Raw genomic sequence first — 12597 nt, 5'->3', positions numbered from 1 at the left:
AGAAGGCACCTTTTATCGTATGTGGTGGAAATGTATGGTAGTAAAATAATTTTGGGAAATGATATTAGTTGAAAAAATGTTTAAAATAACCCTCTCTAAAAAAAAAAAGCCCCAAAGCCTTCCTTTTAGGAATTCTAGGTGCTGAAATCCCAAAGGAGCAGATAAGACTATTTATGTATACAACCACGGCTGTATGGGTGTTATTGGCCCAGAGATGGAAAGAAGATAAAGTCTCCACCAGAGAAGAATGGCAGATCAAGTTGATTAATTATGCCGAAATGGTCAAAATGACCAGAAGAATCAGAAATTAGGAAGACCAAAATTATAATAAGGAATAGGGAAAATTTATAACTTATATTAAAAACCATTGTAAACAGTTCAAATTGTTAGTGGTATTAGAATACTGTATCACCTTTAGTTTAATGGTGAATTTTGGACACAATGGAGAGTTAAAAGATTTTGTTACAGGTGGGTAGCCGTGTTGGTCTGCCATAGTCAAAACAAAATCGAAAATTCTTTCTAGTAGCACCTTAGAGACCAACTGAGTTTGTTCCTGGTATGAGCTTTCGTGTGCATGCACACTTCAGTGTATCTGAAGAAGTGTGCATGCACACGAAAGCTCATACCAGGAACAAACTCAGTTGGTCTCTAAGGTGCTACTAGAAAGAATTTTCGATTTTGTTTTAAAAGATTTTGGATTATCATAAAAGATGCAGGAGGAAATGATTAACAATAAGACCCACAAAGGGGAGGAGGAAAGCCAAGCAGATTCCTTGGAATCTTGTATTTATGTTGTAAGTTGGACATGTGAGTGTAAAATTTAATTTGAAAAACCAAATAAATAAATTTGAAACACAACAAAAAACCCAAAACAGAATGCTGGGCTAGATAGGATTTTGGTCTGATCCAGCAGGACACTTCGTATGTTTTTTTTTAATGGACAGTTTATAGATTCTTCCATTATTTCCTTTGTTTAGAATTCATCTTAGTTTGCCAATCGTCACAGCCAGAGCCTTGTTACAGAGCAGTTTCCCAAACTTGGGTCTCCATATGTTTGGGACTACAATTCCCATCATCCCTAGCTAGCAGGACCAGTGGTCAGGGATGATGGGAAGTGTAGTCCAAAACACCTGGAGACCCAAGTTTGGGAAACCCTGATATAAAGAATGCCTGTGAGGTTAATTTTGGATAGGGTGGGAGAAGTGAATATTCCATAAGAAAAGTTTTTTCCTAGAGATGGGAAGAGGATATGCTTGGTCCACTTGGACCAAGCAGATGTGACACTGGGAGCGATGGAGACATTTGATTCAGCACACATTTCAAGGTGAAACTACCTGATTCACGTTCTCCCAAACAATATGTCAACAAAAACAGAGCCATCCTTTGAAATTTGCATTTCTCCAAATACTGAAATATAGATGTTCTTTTAATTGTTTTTATATGAAATTGTTTTGTATGTTTCTACTATACTGTAAATCACTTTAAGATACTTCATAGGCAGTGATTCATAAATGAAATGATTTTTTTTTTTAAGTACCTGATGTGGGCTGTTCATTCCCTCCCCCAGAAGCAGGTGGGTTTTGTGGTCCTCTTTGCAAGGCAACTTTTGTGAGAGACAGATGTCTTTAAAACTCTAACCCAGTGCCATGGTTCCAAATCTCAATACATCAATTAAAATAAAAAAATGAAAAGCAACACATGGCATTTCGTAACATCCAAAGAATGAATGAACTGATCCAGGCTGTTAATATTAATGTTTTGTGCTATCTATTCTCCTAAGTCAACATTCAAGCCACAGGAAAAGTCCCAGGCTCAGCATTATATAAAGGACACACTACAGAATAAGCAATGAGAATCCTCTGAAAGCATATTACAAAGCTGAATGCCAAGCAGCCGTCTCTGCTGGGGGTGCTCCAGGTGAATAACTACCTGGCACAATCAAAATGGAAATCATTTGTGGGTGTTGTTTCTTGTGGGATTTTATTTTATTTTATTTGCAAATTTTATTCTCTGCATTTCTCATGTAAGCACCGCACAGTGTTCCTTGAAATACATTTCCCTCCCAGGTGTGAATGAAAAAAGAGCAAACAGATTTCCTCTAACATTTTGTAAAATGTTTACACACAATACATTACAGTTCCAAAGTATTGTTTGGCAACATCGAAGGAAGACGAGAAATGAAAGCTTGTACAGGATGCGGGTGGCGCTGTGGGTTAAACCACAGAGCCTAGGGCTTGCTGATCAGAAGGTCGGCGGTTCGAATCCCCGCGACGGGGTGAGCTCCCGTTGCTCGGTCCCGGCTCCTGCCCACCTAGCAGTTTGAAAGCACATCAAAATGCAAGTAGATCAATAGGTACCACTCTGGCGGGAAGGTAAACGGTGTTTCTGTGCACTGCTCTGGTTCACCAGAAGCGGCTTTGTCATGCTGGCCGCATGACCCAGAAGCTGTACGCCAGCTCCCTTGGCCAATAAAGCGAGATGAGAGTCGCAAGCCCAGAGTCAGACACAACTGGACCTAATGGTCAGGGGTCCCTTTACCTTTATTTTTACAGTGTATTGAAAGATCACTGTTAAGGCTGCCAGCAGTTGGTGTCAACAACCCACTAAACAGGTTGCAATTGGACACCAGTCATCTCCCACTTGTTGGTGGCCCACAAGCCATTCCTGGAAGCTCTGAGCATTGCTGTTTCCTGCCACAGAGGCTGTCACAAACAGCAATGCAGAACACTGGAACAGTTTCTGATAAGTTCATCCGATGTCCCTCACAAAGCACCATGTAGGAGGAGGAGACTGACACCTAAACCTCACAATGAGCCTGAGTGGAAGTAAATATGGTCATTCTGGAAGTGATACATCACAGCTGGTTGGTGCACTCCAGCCACCTCTTTGGCAGGTAGAATAAAGAGCAGGCCCTCCTAACAGAGGAAGAAAAGGCAAATGGAGGAGGTATGGGAACTACTTTTCCAACAGAGACTGAAGCAAGGGAGAAAGATAGTGGAGAAGAGGAGAGCTAGGACCCCGAGTTATGTGGGTCTAGTACCCAGTGGTGAGCCAACAGCAGCAGGAAACATATGAGAGGCAGCTGAGAGGTAAAATGGATCATCGGGTTTCAAATAGAAGCAAAATAATGAGATCAGAACTTTTCTGTTGTATAAAGAAGGCTTGCCACTGAGCAGAGTGCCCAAACCTGCTAATTAGGATTAAGTGAACCATCATATCTCCTCTGAAGAAAGGGGTGGACGTGAGGCTCTCAGGATTTTTAGCTCTCCAGCACTCTCATCTTCTTTAGGAACATCTAACATTATGGCTGTAAGTTAAAAGTAGAAGGTTGTGGTTTGGAAGCTACAGCTGTCAATCACAACAACACACCTCCAACTCCTTTTTCTCTCACTGTTGCCTGACGTTTTCCTTGTATGGAAAGCTTGCCTGTGGGAGATTCAGAAATATATCAGATCTGAAGCTTCAAGATCAGTCTGCTTTGCTTTGATCTGCTTGGAACCAGGGCTGTTTCACTTCAGAGGCAGCTGAAAACCTCTGAAAGAGACCACCTAGGCCCAGAATTTTTCCATTGTGTGAAAGAGAATACCCACCCACCCCTTAAAAAGGATGTGGCCTACAAAATAATCTCTCTCTCTCTCTCTCTCTCTCTCTCTCTCTCTCTCTCTCTCTCTCTCTCTCTCTGTGTGTGTGTGTGTGTGTGTAAACTGGATGCAGTTAAGTGTTTAACAGACAACAGTGACGTTGTCTCCCCAAGTTACATAGGAGAACAGAAGTGGGAAGAAGAAGGGTCTAATTAAATGGATGCTCATCTTGTGGAGTGGGTAGGATTTTTCTTCTTTGTAGGCAATGATGGATGAGCACTTGGGGGGATGTTATTCTAATGCCATTCTCATACATGATTGTTATGCTACAACATGAGCTGTAAGTCACTTTGAGACACTTTTTTGTGAAAAGCGATGAATAAATATAATGTGTAGTAGTAGTAGTAGCAGTAATAATAATATTTTCTGCTGAGGTACCATGCCCTTCAACATTTATCCAGTGAAAATAGGGATATCCTATTCCATACCCTCCAACATTGCTTCGATGAAAATAGGGATGTCCTAAGGAAAAGCAGGACATTCCAGGATCAAATCAGAAACCGGGACAGCTTTTGTAAATTGAAGTCTGTCCTTGGAAAATAAGGACACCGTTTATGTGTAAATGCAGCGCCGTCTTAAAGGGATCGGCCGCCCTGGCATGACGATCCCTCGGCGCCCCCGGTGGGCCGCCTCTCCGCCCACCTCCCTCCCGTGCTGGCCGCCCCTCGGGAGGGGGGGTGGGCGAGCGGGGGATGAGGGGTGTGGCGCTGGAGTGGTGCGGGGCTTTGCGCGCCCTTCCCAGCACTCCAGCTGCGGCTCCAGATGGCAGCCGGCTTGCACTTCGCCTGCCGGCGCGCGAGCACCCACCCGCCCGCCCATGGGGGCGGGCGTGGGTTGGGGAGGGGGTGCCTGGTATGCCGGCGGGCTCGCGGGGGCGCCCCTGGGGGGCCTGGCGCCCTGGTGCACCACGCCACCCAGCCCCTATGACAAGACGGCCCTGTGTAAATGCTTACTTTATTGGCTTCATCTAGATCTTCACATACCCTGTTGCAAACATGCTTTAATATTGCAAAACTGACAAGGAAGCTTGATGCAATTTAGCATTCTTTTGACAGCTTTGTACTCCATTTTGGGTCTCTGTCCAAGCTGCACTTGGGAGCAAGTGTCCCAGTCATCCTAAATTCCACACCAGACTTTTGGCTAGGGGCCGAGTCTGCCTCGCTCGCTGGCGGAGCTCAACTATTGCCCCTGACAGGAGACAAAACAGTTCTGAGCGCTTCGACAAAACAATGAAACTGCTGCTTACTCTGCAATCACTACAATAGCTTTGTAGATTCAGTTGTAAGACGGCTGGGTAGTCTCAGAGGTGCCTGGGTGCTTTTTGTCTTCATACAATAAGGCAGACAGTTCTGAGCATTTCAATAAAACATGCAGAGAATTCTCTCTAAATTCTAAATTACCGTGCCAAAGCCTAAAGCGCTAGAAGTTTCCTCTCAGTAATCCAAATGATTTTTCTCTCTCTGTGTGTATGTATCTATGTGTAATGCTAAATAATTTTGATATTACCATTTTAGTTAGTTTCCATAGATACTTGCAATAAGACTGACATGTTATGGTAAATATTGCATTACCCTGTGAATGCAGTGAGACAGAAACCTGCAACACAAGCCTATCTTTAAAGAATTTCAGAAAAGGAGGGAAACACAAGAAATGCTTTTTTTTTGTCCTTTGGCCCTAAGTAGCCACTATCTTATTGATTTTATTTATTTAAGAAATTCCCAACCAACCTTTCACCACAAGGTTCCAGGGTGAGTTACAACAACATTAAACTAGTATAAAACAATTTATAACAAACCAAAATGGCTGCTTATCCAGTCACAGGATGGGTGGCAGTTGTGGCTGTTGAGGCCTGTCATGCAGGACCCTTCCCTTAGGGAGCAATGTCATGGCTAGACAATCAGCCATTGAGAATTCCCAGGCTGGCTGCTGGAGATTGGTGGGCTACCACACCATTGGTTTATTTGAATCCTGGGCAATCTGGTCGGGTCAGATGGGTGGGGTTTGGGACCCTTTAAAGCAGCCGTTCTCAACCTTGGGTCCCCATATGTTTTTGGCCTACAACTCCCATCATCCCTGACCACTGGTCTTGCTACCTAGGGATGATGGGAGTTGTAGGGCAAAAATATCTGGGGACCCAAGGTTGAGAAATGCTGTTATAAAGGCTGACCCCCCAAGGACCGTGCTCAGCCAAAAAACAACTCTCTGTACGCCCTCTTCAATGATGTTGCAAGTTTATGTATGCTACACTTTTCCTTCCAGGGCACTGAGTTGATTTGCTTTGTTGTGGTTCAATAATGGGTGCTGTTTTCAGAGCTGGGAGATGAATTTTCCTCCCAACAGATTGGCCCCGTTTGGAGGTTTTGTCTTCCCCATAGCAATAGTCACAACTTTGGTGGATAAGGCATTGGGTGGAATCCTTCTAGTCTAACAACATGTGGTGTGTGTGTGTGTGTGTGTGTGTGTGTGTGTGTGTGAAGTGGTGCATCACTCCTACCCCATAACTGTGTGACAACAGGGTAACCCATTAGAGGGGTTTAGTAGGAAAGAAGATTCCACCTAAACATTAGGAAGAACTTCCTGACAGTGAGAGCTGTTCGGTAGTGGAATTTGCTAGCAAGGAGTCTCCTTTTTTGGAGGTCTTTAAGCAGAGGCTTGACAGCCATCTGTCAGGAATGCTTTGGTGGTGTTTCCTGCTTGGCAGGGGGTTGGACTGGATGGCCCTTTTGGCTCTTCCAACTCTATGATTCTATGAGGACATCTCTGTCCAAAAGTCAAGGCATGTGGCAGATGGACCATAGAGCTTCCTTCAGTGGCTTAGGAGGGTCATATGTATAGAACTGCAGCTTGCAGATGACCCATAAATACTAGGCTTGCCCTGTCATGTGATGGCCATCCACCAGGGGGGTTGTGAGGGATATACACCCAATGCCTAAGCCAAATCCAACCTACATCTGGAATCAATACAGTTGTGGCAATTTTTTTAAAATCCCAGAACATTGTCTTGTTCAGTTTGTCCCCTTTCTTGGCTCAAGCCTTGCTCCCTGGGGTGGGGGGTAGATCACTGCAAATGGGTCCGCAATATATGAATCAGGCAATATATTGTTATTGGCTCAAGGAAATATAGTAGTATGCTTTATGCTCTAAAATGTGTATGTAAAGTATGATTAGAAATGCACACATATAGATAAAATACATTAAATGCTCCGTTCATAATAATATATCTATTAGACTAGACTATAACACACTAGATGGACCAACAATTTGGCTTAGGATGAGACAGCTTCCTATAATTCTAGTTTATTATTTTTGACTCAAATCATGATCTACTGCAAGCGCTGAGCCACACATTACAAAAAAGAATGAGTGGGGGCATGAGATGGGGAGGCACAATATGTTAACAAATACCAAATGTTCCATGATTTTTGAACTTTGCTTTGCCCACTTTCCTGATGTAATTTATTAATCACTTGTGCATATATATATATATATATATATATATATATATATATATATTCATTCTGGAGGTTGCCCCATACCCAGGACCAGGGAGAGACATTAACTAAAGACAGCAAGTGACTAACCATGGTGTCCCTGTTTATATGGAACTTTCTCATGAAATTTAATTATTGGTTTGAATTATTGATTTCTTGCTTGGATAAACTAATCCTGCCATAATCACGAGTAAAACTAATACATTATAATTAGGGGATGAGATAAGCAGTGGAGATTGGTTTCATCAAATAATTATGCCACTCAGTTTGAATTATATTAAAGTTACGTGTTTCCCACCTAATGGGTGACAAAAGTGATCATTTATAACAATGTAGATCTCATTTGCAGCTGCTGTATTATTTAGGGTGGGAAATAGAATATTACTTCTAGAATCTCCCTGTGCATTTGGGAAATGAACAACAACTTTCTTGCCTTTTAATCAAGCCTCCTATAGATAATCTTTAAGAGCAATTCCCACAGGAAGTTATTACAAAGTACTCAATTCTGAAGGTTCCCCACAATTGAGAGGATCCCTTTTGGTTTCTCCTTTAGTTTTCTGAAGTTTTCTATCTACCTTTTCCTAGTAATGGATTTCTAGATGCTCTTCTGTATTACTCTGTAAGTCTATGTTAGGTAGTACTATGGTCCTTGAGACAATTGCAGTGGTTGGGTAACTTAGAAAGACCTGGTGTAGACATCACAGCCACTGGCAGAGGAAGAGAAGAAGAAGAAGAAGAAGAAGAAGAAGAAGAAGAAGAAGAAGAAGAAGAAGAAGAAGAAGAAGAAGAGGAGGAGGAGGAGGAGGAGGAGGAGGAGGAGGAGGAGGAGGAGGAGTTTGGATTTGATATCCCACTTTATCACTACCCGAAGGAGTCTCAAAGCGGCTAACATTCTCCATTCCCTTCCCCCCTACACAACAAACACTCTGTGAGGTGAATGGGGCCGAGAGACTTCAGAGAAGTGTGACTAGCCCAAGGTCACCCAGCAGCTGCATGTGGAGGAGCGGAGACGCGAACCCAGTTTACCAGATTATGAGGCTACCACTCTTAACCAGCACGATCCCGGTGGGGTGCCATCACGGCTACTCCTGCCCATGCTGGGCACCATGCCCCCTCAGGCAGAATGCCACACCCCCAGGACACGTGCCACACCCCCAGGACATGAATCACGCCCCTGTGTGTGGGGCACCATGCCCTTGGGATGCGCACCATACCCACCCCCGCCTGCTCTCTGCCCCCTGGTGCCGGAGCATGAAGCTCCGCCACTGATCACAGCTAACCATGGTTAACACCAACTGTGCTTTCTTGCCTCAACTCTGGTTAGGATCAGCAACTTTACCAAACCACATATCCCAGGATCCTTGGGGAAGCCATGAACGTTAAAGCGTGTTTTTAATGTATCATGTGGATTTGACCTCAGCTCCTAGGAACTCTGGGATTCCTCCATGTCACTATTGCCTGAGAGACAGTAGCCTTTCCAGAAAGTCTTTCCAATCTTTTCATTGAATGTATGGAGGAGGAGGAGGAGGAGGAGGAGGAGGAGGAGGATCATATCTCTCACTGCAGATGTCCCCACCAGTCACACTCCCTGGTGGCACATATGGAGAAAATGTGAAAGGTGGGCTATGGCTCTAGGGGTTTTTGCACATGAGTGGTAGAACATGCATTTAGGGTGGTAACCCTGGTAATTGAGGGTTCCTGCTCATGGGCTGTAGCCCTGTGTGCATACAGATAAATGTGCATAGGAACCCTTTCAGGCTACCACTGAAAGTCAGCACTGCGTTTGGCAAGTGGTTGTAATGGCATCAGGGCTAATTTGACTTTCTCGTGCATTCAGTGAACATGTATGGGATGGAAATTTGAAAGTGGTTGGTGACATCATAGCCCAGCAGTTCCTCTACACAGTCGTACCTTGGTTGTAGAATGCCCTGGAACTCAGACGTTTTGCCTCCTAAATGCCGCAAACCCAGAAGTGATTGTTCTGGTTTGCAAATGTTCTTTTGGAACCCAAACATCTAATGGGGGCTTCTGCGGCTTCTGATTGGCTGCAGGAGCTTCCTGCAGCCAATCAGAAGCCAGAATTTGGTTTTTGAACATTGTGGAAGTTAAACGGACTTCCGGAACGGATTCCGCTTGACTTCCAAGGTACGACTGTATTCTGAATTTCTACTCTATCCTGCAGAGTTGTATGGCATGCAAGGGTTGCATAGAGGACACACAGAAGGTTGCTGGCAGACAATTTGCTATGGTTCCTGAGGACAGAAAATTCGAAACCCACTAAACTCACTACTTATTGAGCAATGTTATCATCTGACAGGGAGGGAGGTCATGATTGACAGGTGTGAGATATCTAAACAGGCAGCTTGCAGTTTACAGTATCCAATGTTGCCCATTGCTGCAGATCAGCAAAAGAAAAAAGGCAAATGTTTCATGAAATTTTATGTGGGTGGGTGGTATATTATACATTGACCCCCAAATGTGCACCACCAGCTTTGCACTCTGATCTCAATTGCCGGCACTGCTGAAACTTTAAATTCACATCAACGTGTTGGTAGAAACCCATTAGTAGTCAGGAAATGGCAGAAATACAAAACGAGTGGTCAATAATAGCATGACTCTCCAACTGCTGGGACCTAAAGGCTTCCGGCAGATTAACAAGGGCTGTTCATAGGGCTAGCACAAGTGAATGAAACTGATGTTTCAGTGTTGGATGTATATTTCATGTTTTTCCCACTGAAACATGCCCATACGAATATACAGCTTGTTTTGCATGCCATTAAAAAAATAATAATCTCTAATTCCCCCCTCTTCAGCAATTTAAAGACAAAGTAGCCTTTCCCAGATTTGGGTTGCATGCCTGCACAGTTAGATTAATTCAGTTTATTGGCACCTTAATAACTGACACAGCAGAACTCATTTCCATGACTTGATGATACCTGGGAGAAGAGGGGGGCATTAGTACAGTTTTTCTGTACAGCATTCTGAACATGCAATATTCAATGCAGCCGGGAAATTGTCTTCCCCAATCTGCTGTCTTCCAGTTGTCTTGCATTACAAACTTTATAATCCCTGATGATCGGCCATGCTGCGTGAAGCTGATGGGAGTTGTAGTACAACACATCTGGAGGGCACCATGTTGGAGGAAGCCAAGGGACCGAATTCCCCATTTTCTACTTTAACACCTGGTTCTGAGCAGAAAAAAACTGTATTTTCATTTCATTGCCATCACACACAGGAAATGGAAAAGTCTTGGCTATTTCTGAAGGTTGACCAGAGGCGTCCGACTGTATTTGAAGTAGACCTAAGTCTAAGTTTACCAGAATACTTTTTTTCTGATAAAATTCTGAGATGTTCCTTTCTCTCATTCACCCCCTATCCCCTCACCCCCAAAGAAGGGCATTTGCAAAATTTTCTCACAATACTCTCCATCTTTTGGGGGGTGGCAGCTCCTGCTTTTCATGCCCAATAATAGCACTAGGTGCAGGGTATTGTTGATGTAAATGGTGATTAGACTGCTAATGCAGTTGCTGCCATTTGAAACAGCAGCAAGGAGGCAAGGGAAGGGGGGTTGGGTGAAACTATGCTATTCACTTCACACTTAACCCCAAAGAAATTGTTGGAAAGCATGTGATCCATGCTTTCCAACAGTATGTTTCTGAGCACAATTCAAAGTGTTGGTGTTGACTTTTAAAGCCCTAAACGGCCTCAGTCCAGTATACCTGAAGGAGTGTCTCCACCCCCATCGTTCAGCCCAGACACTGAGATCCAGCGCCGAGGGCCTTCTGGTGGTTCCCTCACTGCGAGATGGGCCTTCTTGGTAGTGGCACCCGCCCTGTGGAACGCCCTCCCATCAAATGTCAAAGAAATAAACAACTACCTTACATTCAGAAGACATCTGAAGGCAGCCCTGTTTTTAATCTGTGACATTTTAATGTATCCTAATATCTGTTGGAAGCCGCCCAGAGTGGCTGGGGAAACCCAGCCAGATGGGCGGGGTACAATTATTATTATTATTATTATTATTATTATTATTATTATTATTATTATTATCCACTTGGAGAGACTTGGTGTGATGCCCTTATGCCACCTTCACACTTGAGAGGCCAGTTGTGCAATCTAACTAGCCTTCACAATTTGAGATTCACCAAACCAAAAACAGCAAGGCCCATGCAGAGCTCGTCTTGTTAGAGAGAAAAAAGAAACTTTAAAAACGTTTGATGCACTGCCTGGCAACCTAACACTTACTATTGAAACCTTGCAGTGCGTACAGACAGGCATGGGAGTTTCATTCATGGCCATTTTGCCCATTAAGTCTGTGGTTGGTTGGGAGGCATGAGGCATTCTTGGCATGACAGTGTAAGTCAGGCAGGGCACTAGTGGGGGGTCCCCAGTTAGCTTATCCTTCCGGACCCTGGGGCAAGTGTACCCACCTGCCTCTGTGCCCCATAGGCCTTAGAAGGTGGTGGACTCTCTGTCAGCATCCGGGGGTCGAACGGTCAGCTGGCTAGCCCCTAGCTGGATCATCTCCTTTCAGCCAGCACGCTGGAAGATCCCTCTACCTCTGGTGCGACATAAATCAGTGACCCAAGTCTATGGACATGGGCACACTCTATTTAGCAGAGCAGACTGCGCAACACGAAGAGGCTTGAGGCTGTGAAGACATACTAGTAACTTCGGACTTATTAATCATAAATCAGGAACAAAGAAACATGTCGTCTCTCTCCTTCTGTCTCTTCCGTGAGAGTGAAAAGCAAAAGCAATACAGCAGAAGTTCCCATGTCTGCAACTAAAGGTGGAATGGAATTTTCCAACACTCTCATTCATTCGAGGTTTCTAAGATGGCCATCTGTCAGGGTCCAGCTGGATGATGAAGTGTGGTTGGAGACACTAGCCCAGGCGCAGGCAAATTCGGCCCTCCAGATATTTTGGTACTACAACTCAATTCACATCATCCCTGACCACTGGTCCTGTTAGCTAGGGATGATGGGAATTGTAGTCCCAAAACATATGGAGGACCGAGTTTGCCTATGCCTGCACTAGCCCAAGAACCCCCCCCCCCCCCCGATGGCACAGAGGAAGAAGACTTATTTCCAGGACAGTGGTGGTGGGACACTGAGAATTGGTCTGTGGAAGGGACAAGCTGGGAGGTGATAGAAGCAGGAGGTCTGAGTGAACACAGGCGGTCAGAAGAAGAAAGCAGTTCCAGCACAGGGTAGCGTGCCAAGGGTTGCAGTGTGAGCACTTTAACAGGGAGGAGCCTGATGCTGCTTCAGTTGCCCAGCAGCTGGACAGCCCCTCTTCAGCCATCCTTCCTCCTCCACTGACACCAGGATCATGAAGAGCCTTGCATGTTGCTGAGCAATTGGCCAGACATGATCCCTCCCCCTCACCGGAGTTTGCAGTTGCTTGAGAGGAGTCCAGAGGGAGAGGGCTAGATCAGGAGGGAGGGGCCAGAAGCCAGTCCC

Source organism: Lacerta agilis, chromosome 7 (assembly GCF_009819535.1).
Source record: "Lacerta agilis isolate rLacAgi1 chromosome 7, rLacAgi1.pri, whole genome shotgun sequence".
Taxonomy (NCBI): domain Eukaryota; kingdom Metazoa; phylum Chordata; class Lepidosauria; order Squamata; family Lacertidae; genus Lacerta; species Lacerta agilis.
Note: the sequence above shows the minus strand (reverse complement) of the source record.